Source organism: Cololabis saira, chromosome 6 (assembly GCF_033807715.1).
Source record: "Cololabis saira isolate AMF1-May2022 chromosome 6, fColSai1.1, whole genome shotgun sequence".
Lineage (NCBI taxonomy): Eukaryota > Metazoa > Chordata > Actinopteri > Beloniformes > Belonidae > Cololabis > Cololabis saira.
In genome coordinates this window covers 30615585-30628470 of record NC_084592.1, presented here as the reverse complement: position 1 = coordinate 30628470, position 12886 = coordinate 30615585, and the positions used below count along the sequence as shown (strand labels likewise).

Below are 12886 nucleotides of genomic sequence, written 5' to 3'. Positions count from 1 at the left end.
GCACTTTGTCCCGTATTACTGTGAGAGTCAAAAAATAGTCATAAAATGCCAATGGAAAATGGCATTGAGTTGAGTTCACAAGTTCTTTTTTCTGTTTTACTACAACTGTAGGCTACAGTCATGGCCTTTGAAGCACAAATATGTTTTCTACAGACTTTCTGTTTGCACTTTTGTTATTGCACTATTACAGGATGGATGTTCTGTTTTCTTTCTATTGTTTTATATGAATTTATACAATTTTAAGTTAAGCAGGACAGGTTTTTGTTTAAGAAAGATATGCATTTTGTTCAGTTCGTTTTGTTATTTTGTATTAAAGTGAATTGCTGGATAATAATGTGTTTTCCATGTGTTCATGGCATTCAAAATTATGCATCGAATTTAATTTGGGTTCGAGTCAAATAGTTAAAAAAAAATCAACCATAGTTAAACTACTTGGCAATAAACTTCTTTCCGATTCTGATGAACAGTAAAACAGAAGCTTTCCAAGAGCAACAGCTGTTACTTTTCACACTCAATATTTGAGCAACTATCAAAGTACTTCAAGGCTTTTAGCTTCTGATTAATAGGGTAAATAGGGATACTATGAACATACAAATCCCTTGTTTATAAAATCCAATGTTATGAAATTTTATGATTTGGTTTATTATAAAATAATGCAAATAATGTATAAAGCTAAATTAAAGTTACTCCCTGTCTGTGTACAATGGTTTTTCTCAATATATGAGTCAAAATATAATTTGCGTGATGTTTGTAAATTTGTTGTACAAAAAGCTAGAAAGGAGACTAAAAGGAGATGTATATCTGTTGAGTGTGGAGTTAAACTATGGAATGACGCTAACCTTGATTTACAAATGTGCAGCTCATTTTCGGTTTACAAAAAAAAGATTTGTAGAGCAATCTTTGAAAGCTACAAATGTTAATGTTTGTTTTTGTTTGTTACTGTTCTCTGATATTTATATATTAAAAAATTGTCTTTACTACTATATATGTAAACCTTATTGGTCCTGCTTTTCTGGTTTAGTTTTGCTATTGTTTTTTTTGTATGTAGGACAGACATTAATATAACCACTATGCTTCTGCCTGTGCCTTTTCAGTCACTATTTTTTCGATAATGTTTGTGTTGATAATGCTTGTAGTGTGATGTGACTGAATAAAGAATTTCAATCAATCTATCAAAACTAATTCTGAAAAACAGGCTAGCTTACAGAGGTGTCAAGTAACAAAGTACAAATACTTCGTTACCTTACTTAAAAGGAGCCGTCTGTAAGAAATGGCCAAAACTGGTACTGCAGTCACTTTCAAAATATTGTTGAGCGGCGTGTACCCTCCCCCTCCTCCCCCCGACCAGAGGTTGCCAGGTAGGCTGCAGAATGCAGCAGGAACGTAGGCTGCCATGGCTGCGATAATTAGAGCCGAGCTGGCAACCCGGATGCCGAAACAATACTGACTTGGTGATTGGGAGATAGGTGGAGGGTGGAGCTTCAGAAACAATACTGACTTGGTGATTGGGAGATAGGTGGAGGGTGGAGCTTCAGGCCAAAACAAAAAATGACAACATAAACATCAGTTGAGGGCTGCAACTCCTCTTTTTAAACTGGAATATCCTGGCTTGAGTGCTGTTGTCAGTGACATAAGTATTTGAAATTAACATGATTTTTAAATGTCTGTTGACATATCTGGGTCATTTTATGATTCGTTTTATTATTGCTCTTACATACAGCTCCTTTAAGTAGTAATTTTGGTTATCTATACTTCACTGGAGTGATTATTTTTCAGACGACTTTTTACTTTTACTCCTTACATTTTCACGCAATTATCTTTACTTTTTACTCCTTACATTTTAAAAACAGCCTCGTTACTATATTTCATTTCGGCCTTAAAAAAAAACTATCCAGTTAAATTGCGCCATCCGGATAGAGTGAATTTGGTTGTGGTTGTTTCAGATGTTCTTGTCCAGTTTTGTTCTTACATCCGTTGCCCTCAGATTCCTGCAACTAAACTTGGATGTACATTCCAATAAAGGTTAGGATAAATGATAACATGCCTCTGAAGTTTGACTTTTTGCACCAATACAATACTTATAGGCAACGAGTCATCATATCTTCTGCTCTCTGAAACACATGTTAATGCTCAATAGTACACATATATGGTTCTTTAATATATTTGCATTATACTAAGATGCATTCACTTTCAATGGCTTTTTTCCCCCTTACATTACTTTTACACTTTAAGTAGTTTTGAAACCAGTACTTTTATACTTTTACTTGAGTAAAAACTTGAGTTGATACTTCAACAGGAGTATTTTAAACTCTAGTATCTATACTTCTACCTGAGTAGTGAATGTGAATACTTGTGACACCTCTGCTGGCTTAGTACAGCTCATCCTTCAGCAGAGAGTGCAGGGCTGATGTGTCATTTCACTGAAACTGGTCACTCCAGCCGGCCACGTGATGACACACACAAATGCAGAAATGTAGTAATTTCCAGTACAGATCGGCCACACGAGGTAGCCTCCCCCTTAGCCAGAAACCTAAAGGCCGTTTAGTACCGAAACGGCCGATTCCTTTTAACACATTTTCAACACATTCAATAGTAAAGACGGCCGGACGCTCCACGTGCTTCTCACTACAACACGACCTCTTCCGCGTTATTAAACAAGGCTGATTCATGGTCCCGCGTTACTCCAACGCAGAGCTACGCTGCGGGACCATAAATCAGGCTTTAAACACGGCAACATTACCACGGCTACCACTTTATACTAATATCCAAACCCCAGTCAAAGCGGTCCGACATGTGGCTCCAGAACAAGCCGGTTCCGGTCGGTTTTAGCTCGGAGAGGTTCGACACAAACAGCGGTCGCTAGCAGACGACCCGGTGGGAGGAACAGCCATATGTTACACTGTCTAACATTTCCTTACAAATGTTCACAACAGGGCTGTTTTAAACATCTTGCACGTCGTGACAAACGCCACACGGCTCCATGTTGTGGGAGTGAATGAAAACAAATGGCTTTTTTTATATATATAGTTACCTCACTCGAGTGCCGTGTGCATCTCCTCTCCGCTCGGTACGAAAATATAAAAAAACTCACGTCTGAGGCAGTCAGTGCGTGAAAGGTCCGCCCATTCACCAACCACCGCTACGCTGTTTACGGAGACCCCGGCTTGTCTCGGTTATCTGTCTGCGCAATGTGCGCATTTGATGGTGAAGAAAGAGATTACCCTTCTTTCCGCCAAATTGTGACCAGGCTTGTCATATGATCAGCCGAGGACGGGTTTAGAAAGCGAGGAGTAAGCACATCTTTACACCATGCAGAGGTCATTAACCCCAGCTCTGGAGACAAACTAGTCTTCCCCAAATTATTAAAGATAGGTTAATCATTATTTGTATTTGGTGACGTTTAAGTGAAATTCAAATGATACATTAAATGTACTGACTTAAAAAAAAAAAACGTATTTTAATCTTAAACAGATCGTCCCGTATTGAGCTGAAAAGGTACTTTGTCCCGTATTACTGTGAGAGTCAAAAAATAGGCATAAAATGCCAATGGAAAATGGCATTGAGTTGAGTTCACAAGTTCTTTTTTCTGTTTTACTACAACTGTAGCCTACAGTCATGGCCTTTGAGGCACAAATATGTTTTCTACAGACTTTCTGTTTGCACTTTTGTTATTGCACTGAAAAATGTGCTCTATTACAGGATGGATGTTCTGTTTTCTTTCTATTGTTTTATATGAATTTATACAATTTTAAGTTAAACAGGACAGGTTTTTGTTTAAGAAAGATACTTATTTTGTTCAGTTAATTTTGTTATTTTGTATTAAAGTGAATTGCTGGATAATAATTTATTTTCCATGTGTTCATGGCATTCAAAATTATGCATCGAATTTAATTCTGGTTCGAGTCAAATAGTTTTAAAAAAAATCCTTTCACTCACAAAAAAGGGTCTAAAAAAATTCACCACACCAGGGTGAAGGCACCATGCAGAGGTCATTAACCCCAGCTCTGGAGACAAACTAGTCTGCCCCAAATTATTAAAGATAGGTTAATCATTATTTGTATTTGGTAATGTTTAAGTGAAATTCAAATGATACATTAAAATGTACTGACTTTTGTTAAAAAAACCTATTTTAATCTTAAACAGATGTTCAAATCTAATTTCAATCTTATTCAACACTGAAACTAGAAGCTGAATATGCAAAGTCTAACAGGTTAATTAAGTGTTTTAAATGGTGATATGTTCTTATCTTGTATCTTTGGACTAACTTGGGGAAAAAAGCTTTTAGTTTCTCTGCACCCTCTGCTTGGAATATCCCCAATTTGAACTGAAAATGCCTGAACTTATTTCACTCGAAGCCTTTCACTCTTTTCTAAAAGACCGACAACAAGAATTCTTTCGGCAGTGCCTGTGTTTTTAAACTACATGTGTCCGTGTTTTTAAATTATTACTGAAGTTGTTGTTTTCTACATGTTACTGAAGTCACCACTACTGCACTTTATTTGCTTAAACAGTTTGCACTCTCATTTATTTTTTTGTTTATTTTGTGATTGCTGTTATTTGTGTGTTATTTGTGGACGTGTGCTGCTGCCTTCCTTGGCCAGGTCACCCTTGTAAAAGAGGTCTTGATCTCAATGGGTCTTTTATCTGGTTAAATAAAGGTGAAATAAAAATAGAATAAAAATCGTATCTTTTATCTCTTATCTTTTTTATCCTGTTGTTTCTAATTTTAATTTTCTTCATGTCGATGTTTTATCTTTGTGTCTGTGAAGCGTCTTTGAGATCTTTTAAAAGGGCTCTATAAATAAAATTGATTATTAGTATTATTATTATTATTATAAAAGGGACCTTTCAGTACTTGAGAGGGAAGGTTACTGTTAACAATACCTGTCAAGTTGTGGATTTAAAAATACAGGAAATTTTCCGCCACTATCCCACCAGCCCAACCGAGGTCCAGTATCTTACATTTTAAGACAGATTTACGAGAAATCTAAAATAACTACCTGTCAACCACTTACAATCTACAATTATGTGCTCAGAATCTGATATTTCTACCTTTGTTGACACTGAAATGCTGTGGGCATTCCTGTGTATCTAATTCCTATAATAAAGCCTCAATGAAAACCCAAAAAGGGTTTTCATTCAATCAATGTGTTTATATACACATTGATTGTCTTCAAGTGAAACTATTGAAAGAATATTTCCAAACACATAATGTGAAGAAAATTCAAGATATTGGGACCAATCAAATGTGCATCCTTAAGAAAACAGTACATCAGTGTCCCCACCCAGGTCGGCCAGGGTCGGGGAGTTGCAACAAGGGGGATCGTGACAAGATGTAAAATGTGAAACACAAAAGTTTATCGTAAAGTCAAAGAAAAAACAAAAATGATCCCAACGTGACTAAACACTGGTCTTATTAATATAAAAAAGGGGAGCAGCACCAGAAACTAAGCACAAAAGGAACATCCAATAGATGTACATATACAAAAGGCATTTACTAAAACAAAATCCTAACTATCCCAGTTCTGGGCTAAAAGCTAATTAACTATCTTTACAAAGGGCAAAGCCAAAAACCAAGGTACTATAGTCACAAATACAACAGAGGTGAACAAAGCACCATCTAATACATCTAATTATTAATACAACTACCCACGCCATCAACAGTCTTATCGTCAGGTCTCAAGTTTGAGGCAAGCTGTAGCTGAGCAAACAGTTGCGTTGAATATGTCTTTTATTCCTGGTCTGGAGCTATGGATCTGGTCGGGCGATGGGATGGGCCTCAACCAATGGGGAAGGCAGAGATGAAGGTTAAGGTTAAGGAAGGATCAACAAGGTTAATAATCCTGATTATTATAAAAAAGATTTTAGCAGAAAGTATCATTATTGGACTCTCAGAAATGGAAAAAGTTCACATGAGAACTGATGAGTCCAGATTTTCCAACAAATAGGCATCTATAGGTGAGAGAGAGTAAGAGAACTGGAAAAAACACCTATTAGTGAAGCCTGTGTTGGCAGTGTTATGGTCTAGGCTTCATTCATTTGGTCAGATCATAGCTCGGCAACATTAAATACCCAAAAAATGAGAACAGCTAATGTTCTGAAAATACTGCATGATCAGTTTTTCATCACCAAATTTGTTTTCCCCTTCCTAATACCACAGACATATTAAAGACATCAATACCAGGGCTTATAGTATTAAAACAGTGAAAGGCTGGTCCAGGGAGTACAGGACTTTATTTTCACAAATGTATTTCCCACCACAGAATCTAGACCTCGATCCACTTCGTGAATATCTGGGTTGCAATGGGGAATAATTAGCGGGACAACAGACTACTGAATAAGCTAACTGAAATGATAGTGAGTAGCTACAGTTCTAAACTGTATCTGTTTACATGCAGTTTGTCCAACTGTGGTCTTATGGATGACTCTGTATTCCTTTCTGGCCTGATGCAGATCAATGTCTCTTCATCACGTGTTCAGAGATATTTTTGAGAGACATGGTTCCCATCAGCTGATGCTTCTAATGAACAAGAAGCTTATAATGTTTGTCTTCATTAACCCCTGGGTCCGGTTACTCTTTTCTCAAGCGATGTGTGTTCATAAAATAATCAAGAAATTGCACATACAGTTTGGATATTTTTTGCTTTCTTTCATTGTTCGCATATGATTTGAGACCTTTTCGCTTAGCCTGTCATGATTTTGAATTTCTTTTGTGTTTCTTGAGTTTTACTTAGTTCTTTGGGATTTTAAATATTGTTTTCTTGTATTTCTCTGTGTCATATTTTATTCCTGTTTGTTGTATTTATAGATTTAGTTTGGAAGTGTGTTTCTTTGCATGTTGAGTTCTGTTTCTTTCGTCCCATGTCTCCTGGCTGTTCACACGTGTCTCATAAGCCCTTATGAGTACATATTGTCTTGTCTTTCCCCTCTCCCCTACTAGTCCTTCTGTTTTGCTACACCCTTTTGTTCTTTTGCCCTCCTTTACTGTTTAGTAGTTGTTAGTTTCGTTCATCTTTGGGAATACCTGCCTGTGCAGTGCCTTTTGTTCAAATAATAGACATTATTTGTTACTCCTGCTGGCTTCCGATCTCCGGCTTTTGGGTCTTTACTACACCTCCTCCCCAGAATGACTGTATATATTAACTTTTAATATGTGAAAAACTGTCTCAGCAGTTTTGTGTTGTTGTTTTTAACATTTAAAAAAACTTGACCTAAAATGCAATAAGCAAGTAAAGATAATAGATGGATGGATAGTTGCATTTCTGCCAGGATTTTCATACATGTTGCTCCAAGGAGGAATCTGTCCAGATGATGTGCTCTGAACTTTCATGTCTGATTGTTTTATGCAGAAGGGTTCTGATGAAGGTGAGTGCGACTAACCTTCAGTGTGGGTGTGCAGGTGTGTGAGAAGCTGTTGGAGTCTCTGAGGAAACAGCTAATTTCTGCTGGCCTCACACCAGCTGGGTCCACTCCCTGGCTCCTCCCAGTTCCTGGTTCTGGCTCTGAAGTTGACGGTCTCTTGTGATCACGGGGAGATTAATATCAAGTGATTGGCAGCCATGTTCTCTCTTAACAGTCCATTCATGGTGCCGCAGGGTCTCTGCCAGTCGTAAAGCAATGGTTGAACCGTCCCAGTGACTCTCGCTGTCATTTAGCCCGTACCCAGGCTCAGCACGCAGAGGATGAACGGTGCCAACGACTCCGCTGAATTATGAGCTTGACTCAGCCCCAGACATATATATACAGCCCAGTGCAGGGAGCCATTTCCCACTGAAATGCCTCCTGCTGCAGATTACTGAGGTAATATTTCCTGCATTGCAACTAGAGCAGTTATGGTCTGCAGACAATCTACCTGACAGCGCATTTGCCTATAGGAGCCATTGCATAATAAACATTCCCATTGACTTTTGGTAATTTCCCTTTTTAATACTCAGTTTTGAAAAAAAAGTCAATTTTTATTTTTTAATGACAACTAATGGAACTATCCGCACACGTCTCGGGCCATAAATGGTTCAACAGCTATTGTGACAACTCTACATAGTTACAGACACAATTGAAATAGTTAATTCAAGTAGTATAGCCTATAACAGGCCTGTATGAGTCAAATTGATGCCATCCATCTTGCTTTCACTTGATGAAAAGAGGCGTAAGGGACATACAAACTGGACCGTGTGTGTGTGTGTGTGTGTGTGTGTGTGTGTGTGTGTGTGTGTGCGTATGTTCATGTTCATATTCATGGCTCACAGTTTGCTGATGCAGACCGAACCTTGCTATCCTGCAGACCTACAGGAGCTCTATCCTGGAGGGCAGCCAAGGACAGAAAGAAAGAGGAGAGGAAAAGGGGGAAGGAGGGAGCGATCCAGCGAGTGACGAGTTTTAAATATCAGCTCATTAGCCACCTGTAAACCCATCTAATGAGCATTCATGGATTTTTCATTCCCTTTAATCGGGTAGAGGTTGAAAAAAGACTAGTGCACTTGCTTGTTTTCCCCTCAGGACTGTTGTACCTGCCAAAGTTGTAATGCACACACATACCACTCCAATGGCCAACTACCACCCACCCACTCCATCTTACACACGCTTGATCAATGTAAATAGGGAAAGGGTCCAAAAAGCTCCAAAAGCCTGGAGTTGGTCCCAATAAATTTCCACTGATGAAGTAGATCAACTACTAGACATTTGTAATCATTAAGGATCATTCCTTTTTTTCCTCAAGAACATGGAGTGTTGCCATGAATGTTTTATAGGAGAAAGAGTAAATAATTTCATACTTCAGTTTCTAAACTATGTATCGAGTGTGAGTACAAGACCGCACCTACAGTAAAACTCTAGAAACTATACTAATGTTTTATTGCAAACATGATGGACCCCTTATTTTTGCATTAATCATGACTCCTCAGTGGGAAAAATAAATAAATAAATCTTAAAAAAAGAATGAATAGAATCAGAAAATCAGAATCAGAATCATAAAAAGCTTTATTGCCAGGTCAGACATAAATCAGACGAGAGAACTTAACTCCGGTTTACACCGATGGCACCATTAATACGGACGCCATTATTGCACCTATATGTACACACACCCAAAACCGCATTATACAGTATGTTTGAAAAATATGTACAGTATGTGTCTATGGAGGACCAAAACTTACATAATTAAAAATAAAAGCAGAAATATATTTTGTTTTTGCTTTTGCTTATTCATGCAGTCAGTGTTTTTATATTCCATCGTCTCCTCTTTTTACTTTATTTTATGCATTTCTGCCTCATTATGCAAATGAGGAGGGTTGCCCTTCTTGGTCCTCCAGCTCCTCTACTGTTGGTCAATAAACAGGAAGAAGAAGGTTCCTTCCCTTTTATTGAGATGCAAGAAATAAAAGTTACAGTGGATTGTGGGAAATTACTGAAATGCAGTAGTAAAAAAGGTTTTCAACCTCGACTTAAAATCACCCAGACAAAATAGGAGTTTCAGCAGCCCTGATGCATTCTGGGAGCTTGTTCTACAGGTGAGGAGCATAAAAGCTGAAAACTGCCTCACCACGTTTGGTTCTAACGCTAGGTAAAGAAAGTAGCATGAGACCATAGGGCCAAATCCACAAAAGGATTGCGCGGCTTTTGCGGCCGCTAAACCGGTGCAAATGTCCCCTCTTCGCACAGTGTCTTGATGATTTACAGGCTGAGCCTACCGTTAGTTCTTAAACTGTAAAAAAAAATAAACGGGGGGAGAGAGACAAAAGCATGAGTTTGAAAAGTGGGGGGGCATGTCCCCCCTGTTCTCAGTAGAAATTGCGCCCTTGCGCCTCACGGCGTTTTATTTTCACTCGCTTTATTTTTTATTTCTGCAGTTTTCATTATGGACCAATCTGTGTGCTGAAATATGGAGAACACTGGAAACAGCTCCGCTCGACTCAGACAAGTGCAAATTGCACTCAGCTCCAAAACTTTATGGGCGTGTTTGCGCTGGTATATCATTAGAGCAAAATCTTTTGTGAATAGGACCCTAAGGTGGGGCAAATTGCGGGCGCAAATGCGGCGCAATTCACAGCGCTATTTGCGGGCGCAATCTATTCTTTGTGGATTTGGCCCATAGTGTTCTGGTTGGTTCATAATTCACCTGTCCCCGTCCTGGTAATCACTTCAAGCTTCTGTCCCCGACCACAAGTTCTGCCTGAGCGTCTCTGGTTTCTGTTTACCTGCTCCCTGGGCTGCCTGATGATTCCTCTGACTGATCTGCGTTTCAGTTCCTGTGTTCCAGCTTCCAGATCTACTCAGCGATCACACCAACTGTTTTCTGGGGTTACCATGATCCTGAGGACTGAACTCTGCTCTATTGCCTGCTGTGAGGTTGACTTTAATAAAGACTTTTACTCAACACTCCGTGCCGTTGTGCTGCATGTGGGTCAGCCACATTCCCTTGTCAGATGAGCTACTAAAATCTGCGGCAAATTTCTGTAAACGACCCAAGATGAGTGTGTGCATATGTGTGTTTGTGCACGTACATGCGTGTGTTCATGCACTGTTGACAAAAAAAAAAAGCACAATAAATATTTAGTTTTCAATTATTCCTTAATTTAGATGCAGCATCATGTTTGGGGGTTAATAAATGTAATTGTTGACAAACTGGTGTGTAGGATGGGACATAAATAAATTACGGGGAAAACTATGAGGTTTAAGAAAAATCTAAGAAAAGAGACCGCTGGTGGGGTTTTTTTGTGATTAATATATATATATATATATATATATATATATATATATATATATATATATATATATATATATATATATATTTTTTTTTCTTTTTTTTTTTTTTTAAGGTACAAATATTTTTTGAAAGCAGGCAATTTTGCTTTCATTTTCTGAAAAGTAAATCAAAGAAGTCATCAAACACACAATCAAATCACTAATAGATCTGGGTTAAAATGGAATTTGTAGAAACCTGCATGTCAATTCCTCAATATGTTCTACTACTACTACCACTGTAATTTAGCAGACGCTTTTATCCAAAGCGACTTACCGGTACATCTGAGCGAACAACACAAGAAAGAAATCACATAGGAGGGTACAGCATGGATAAGTGTTGGTCAGATTGCTGTGAGTCCAGTTGGACACAGGTGCTGCCATGCCAGTGCTAGAATCTTTTTTGCTTTTTTTGTTCTCTTCCCACCCAACATAACAGTCCCTTTATACCTTTATACAGAAAAGCTACTTCTAAAAAGACACAACCATGCGAACATCTTGTCATAAGTGCATGCAGCTTACTCAGTGCTGAGTCCCGCAACGAGTTGGACAAATCTAACTAATTCTGATGAGGTGCTCCTTAAAGAGCTGAGTCTTTAGCTTGCTCTTAAATGTAGGTACAGACCCTTCTTTCACTCACTAGTCGCTGTTACCATTTCAATCTGCCGCTTATGTTCTCTAAGTCAATTAGTTTGTTTGTGAATGACAGATGAAGTCAGCGTGTGAGTCATGCTATAATGTTATATATGCTATAACGTGCCTAAGTGCATGCTGCGGATTGCCAAACTGCTAAACCGGAACAGGAATGTGTATCCTTACAGTGACTCTCTAACAAATAAAAAAAAAACATGCTACAAAACTAATCATTCTTGATATCTTGGCACTGTTATTGATGACAAACTGACCTTTGAGCATCAGTTTGACTCTACCCATAAAAGCACATCATTGAATGCATTTCCTTGCAAACCTGATGGGTTTATTTTGGACGATTCCATCCTGAAAATGTTTTATTCTTGTTTTATAGAATAGAATCAGTTCTTACCATCTATTTTATGTTTTGGTACGGTTCATTGACAGTTAGGATTAAAGATTGTCTGCATAGTGTGGTTAAAGTGTGTACCAAGACAGCGGGGACGACTCTTAGTGACCTGCCATAGCTCTTTAAAACCAGGTCTCTAAAGAAAGGTTGAGACCATTCTGGCTGATCCAGTTCGCTCTGCTTCTATCCAGTTGCAGGTGCAATACGGCCAACAACTCCAAAATTGCTTATTAAGTTATATTTATGTTACATGGGTGTTATTTTAACATTCCACTGTGGCACCCATTGCTCTATGTACAGCATGTAGGGGTAATAAAGTCTTCTGAACTGAACCTGGAGAGATTAGCTTGTCCTGACCAGTTAATTTGTGAATCCGTAGTGACAGCACTGACCTTACTTACCTTACTTATCTTTTTTATAGAAGCATGCATTCACAACACCTCATAGCCATTACTTGTGACTTGTGCGATTTATCCTGCCTTTGTATATTATGAATTTATTCTTGTCTTACGATTAATGTTGGTGCATAAACACATGGCCATCAGTTTAAATTGCTGTTTCAAGTTGAACCTTGATTGTGCTCTATGTCTGAGTAAAACACTTATGTAGGCGTGTACACCCAGCAATCACGATGACCTTCTCAGGAAAAAAAACACAAAAAACAAATACATTTCTGCAAGTTTATGCAGAAGTGTGGATGTGTTTACTTAGGGTTTTTAACATAAATGCTGGAAAACATTAAAAAAAACAACCTTTCATTTCTTAGAGTTGCTTAGTGACTGACAGTCAATCTTTCCCAATCACCACCTCCAGCTTGACAACAGCTCGTTGTGGATGAATGGAGGAGTATGAACCATAAGGATTAGCTGTATTTGTTTTAAACTACATTACATATAGTGTGTTTCAGCCTGGAGTTGTTCAGGATGCTCTCAGCTCCTCCCTTTGCAGGGCTCACCACACCAGATCATCACGATGCACACATTGATTCAGCATGGGTTTTTATGTTGAATGCCCTTCCTTATAGAAAATTTCCCATTCACTTGGACTCTGGTAGGACACTATGGGCCCGATTTACTAAGATCCTAAATAAAGAGTACTAAATTGCGTGTGCAC

The 12886-nt window shown here is 38.4% G+C and overlaps 1 protein-coding gene across 1 annotated transcript in view; it reads right to left on the bottom strand.

Annotated features, from left to right (window-relative positions):
* slc39a10 (solute carrier family 39 member 10) overlaps positions 1-3113 on the bottom strand; it is a 52289-nt gene extending 49176 nt beyond the window's left edge. Inside the window, exon 1 of the mRNA XM_061723925.1 lies at positions 3032-3113. The gene's annotated coding sequence lies outside the window, so the exon portion shown is untranslated. The remainder of the gene's footprint in view (positions 1-3031) is intronic.
* Positions 3114-12886: the final 9773 nt, after the last annotated feature.